Genomic DNA, 3,886 nt, shown 5'->3' with positions numbered 1-3,886 from the left:
CCGCACCCGCTGCCGCTGCTGCTGCCGACAAGGCCGAGGAGGAAGACGATGAGGAGGAAGAGGAGGATGAAGAGGAGGAATGAAGGGCCAGGGCCCTGGCTGCACCGGACAGTCGGAAAAGCGTCTTTAAGAGACTGGTTTTATTTACAAAATGGGGAAAAAAAGAAAATGTAAAAAAAAAAAAAACTATCCCAGTCCTCAACCTGCACCCCACCCACCCCCAGTGCCCACTCCAGTTCCCAACTTCTCTGGACTGAACGGCCACTCAGACTGGGTCCCCTTGGGGATCCCCTCTGTTTCTGAGGACCCTAACACACTCCCCCAACCCAGGCCAGCTGGCCCTATGCTGGCACATCAAAATACTACCTAGCACAGGCCTCTGCAGGAGGCACCCCCAAACTACCTATGGGCCCAGCCCTAGCGGGCATCCTCTCCAGGAAGCCCAGATGTGTCCCAACACTGGCAGACACCCAGCACCACCCTTCATACCCGCAAGAGCAAGAACGTGACTCTCAGTACTACCTATTCACCCCAAACTACCTATGTTGTGCTGGCTGGCTTGCTTGCTACCTAGTACCGGCCCCTTCCAGACAGACCCCTTCTGCTTCTGGCTGGCAGCCTTTGGGATCCCTGAGGCTGCACTGAGAAGGTGCTCAGGTCCAGGGACCAGGGCATTGGCTTCTATTTAAATTGAAAAATAATATATTTATTCCAAAGCATTCTAATTGCTGCAACTTAGAATCCCTCCTTCTCTAGCTTGGGTGCCCCAAGTTCAGGCCCTGCACTTCCAGCTTCTGGAGGGGAGCATTCCTGAGCTGGCTGCAGGCATCTCGGTTAGCTTCTGCTTGGTAGGACTGCCGAGATGCTCCCAGCCTCACTGTCCTTTCCCTTGCCACCTCCCCACCCCCAACTCTTCAGCCATGTCAAATATATACACCCTGAGTTTTCCTACAATAGCAAATACTGTATATTTGAACCAGATTTTTTTCTTTGTCATTTCTATAGTCTTGGAGTTCATTTGTAAGGCAGTGTCTTGACTCTCGGGAAGGATGTGTTAATGGGGTGACTTTGTCGCATGGTGTGTTGTCTTGAGCTAACTCTGTAGAGGGTGGGGAGGTCTACTGCCCTCCCCGGTACCCTTCATCTCCTGTGTTGTCCTATGCCCCCACCCCAGCTCAAGCTGGGGTTCAGGGAAGGTATGCTTCCCAGCTCAGCTAACTGTGTTTTATGTAACAAAAAAAAAATAAATAATAAATAAAGATGCTTTGTGACAAAGAAATGTGTACTGCTTTATCCAGGGGGGAAAGGGCAGGTGGTACCTGTGCGCCCAAAGGGGAGAGGGAAGGCAAAAGTGGAGAGTGGGTCCTTCCTGGAGTCCAATGTTGGATACTCATGCATTAGTGTGGGTGCATGTCATATCTCTTGTATTTTGATTTGTGGATTTGTGTGAATGTATGTGCCCATTTTTGTATGTACATATATCTGCATGGTTGTTTTTGCATAATTGCATAATTGTGTATATGTCTGTGTCCATAATTGGGTGCATGTGTTTCTGGGTGTCTGTAATTGCCTTTCCTTCTGTATCTGTGATTGTTTACCAGCCTTTCTCTGTATACAGATTTTGCCTGGTTTTAGTGTGTGCAAAAACATCTTCCAGATCTCTTAAAAACGGAATCTTTGATAGAGTCACTATATCCTGTGAATCTTCCTAAAAAACACTATAAATTCCATAAGCAAATTCCAAATCCGCTCTTTCTTCTAAGGTGGTGGAAAGGGTTAGTACCCTGAGACTGATCCCAGATTCCGCATGTGCCCTGAACTGAGCCCCAGGCTAGGAAATGAAATTCAGGTCCTCTGCCGCAGCCCCCCCACCCCGCCTTTAAGAGCGATGAGGGGGCCCCAGGGCCCAGAACTGCAGAAAAGGGGTTTGGGGAGGGGCAGGAACCGCAACACCCCCCCCTCAGTGAGCCTAGGCTGAGAAATCTGGGTGCCAGGGAAGGACTGGGGGTTGGGGAAGGGGAGAGAGCTCTGCTGGCCAAGACCTCGACTCCAGTCTCTCGCCCTGGGTTGGGCCCGCTTCTTATAGCTTTTTAAAAATAAAACCGGGCCCAAAAAGGTCTGTAAAACCTGCGGCCCCAAGTTGGGGCGGCCTCCGTGGTAAGATGGCGCCGGTGTAAGAGCTGCCTCCTCTTAGTGATGGGGAAAGGGTCATAAATCCGTTGTTGTTTATGAAAATTTACAACTTTGCAATACAACTTTATGAGTTGTTCGGCCCTTCCATTGGCCGCTGTCGGTCATGTGGATGGGAACCGTGAACATGAACTTTTTTATAATTTCCCTTGCGAGAATAGAGCCGCATTCTTTTGCTCCGCTCGGTCCTGCCTGCTTCGGAGCTCTGCCTTCTAGCCCGGCTGCGCTGCGCTTTGTCCGGCGATGGCGAGCGAGGGGAAGCCCGGGCCAGGCCTGGCCCAGCCGCTCCCGCTGGAGGTGGGGCGCGCCCAGTTCCTTGCGCCTCCGCAGCCGCTTTGCAACTCGCAACCTGGCTAATTTCCTGCGTCCTCTGGCACCAGGAAGAAGGACAATTCGTCTCCCGGGCTGCCCAAGGAGCGACAGCTGTCAGAGGGGCAGGAGCTTCTGGAAGCCGCCATCTGAAGGTGAGACATGTGGGGAGGAGACAGGAGCAAAGGTGGTTAGGTGGCAGCCGGCACCAGCGGCGGTGGGAGAGGGCACCCGGGGCGGCATCCTCATCCTCACCAATACTCTGGCGTTCACACTCGCCCCCCTCCCCCCCACTACAGTTAGACACACACCACTCCCTCCCTCCTTCTCCCCTCCCGGGGCTCACTGTGGCAGTAAGTGCCCGCCTTCCTTCCGTGGCACACTGCCCTGGCACGGGCAGCAGCACTTGGGTCTCCTGTCCCCATTGCCCCAGCCACCCGCCAAGGCCAAAATAAGGTGGCTCGCACTCTGCGGTCCATGTCAGCCTCTCAGGTTGGCTTGTTTTTGTTTTTGTTTTTATTTTCCCAATTCGTGGCCCAATTGGTTCGATTGAATTTTCCAGCAACTGGAGAAGGTTCCTGACCTGGGGAGATGGGAGGAGATGGGGGCAAAGTGAATTGCGCTGCAGACGTTTTATTAACATCAACACAGCACCTTGATGGGAATTGGTTTCTAAAAAGGAGGGGGAAAAACGAACAAGAACTTACAAATTCATCCGGAGTTCTCTGTGCATTGCCTACTTCCTCTGGCCGGATTTTCCAATGAGAGAGGTGTCCCAAGCGCCGGGAGGAAGAATAGTGCTTAGGTGGAACTCTGTGTCAGAGGAGAGGATGGGGTTAATTGGTTGGGTGCTACTTGGCGGGAAGTTTTTTCGGTGTGGAGGACGTTGTGGTGTTTGTGCAAGTGACAGGCGCCGCAGCTTAGGATGGAGGAAGGACACGAACTGAGACTGGGCAATAAGGGGAACCCCTCAACCCACCTACTCGCAGCCGGCTGGTGACCGCGCTCCCTGCCTCCCACGAATGGCTAGAGGACGGTAGGGCCGTCCGGCAGGAGGCACGGAGGATGGAGCTGGCGGTGGCTTTGCGTGGCGCGGGTGGCACGAACCCTGGCTCGAGATGGGTTCGCATGGGGCCAGATTTGTCCTAGGAGCTTCCGGGACACAGACAAGAAACAATCCCAGGGTTCTGGGCTCTAGTTTATTGTTTGTTGTGGTTTTATGGCTTATTTCCGGTCTTGAGATAATATGTTGATGTGCATTCGATAATTAAGAAGCGGTTGTGCACGTTCAGGACGATCACTCGCGCCGTGGGTGCTCCCGAGACGGATAAAGCGGCGCATTTGCATCGCAGGGCGGCTGGCTGCCTGACTGCGGCCGCCGCGGGGA

This window comes from Tupaia chinensis, unplaced genomic scaffold (assembly GCF_000334495.1).
Source record: "Tupaia chinensis unplaced genomic scaffold, TupChi_1.0 Scaffold000479_1, whole genome shotgun sequence".
In the NCBI taxonomy this organism is placed as follows: Eukaryota; Metazoa; Chordata; class Mammalia; order Scandentia; family Tupaiidae; genus Tupaia; species Tupaia belangeri.
The sequence above is the reverse complement of the archived record's forward strand: the minus strand, read 5'-3'. Positions refer to the sequence as shown.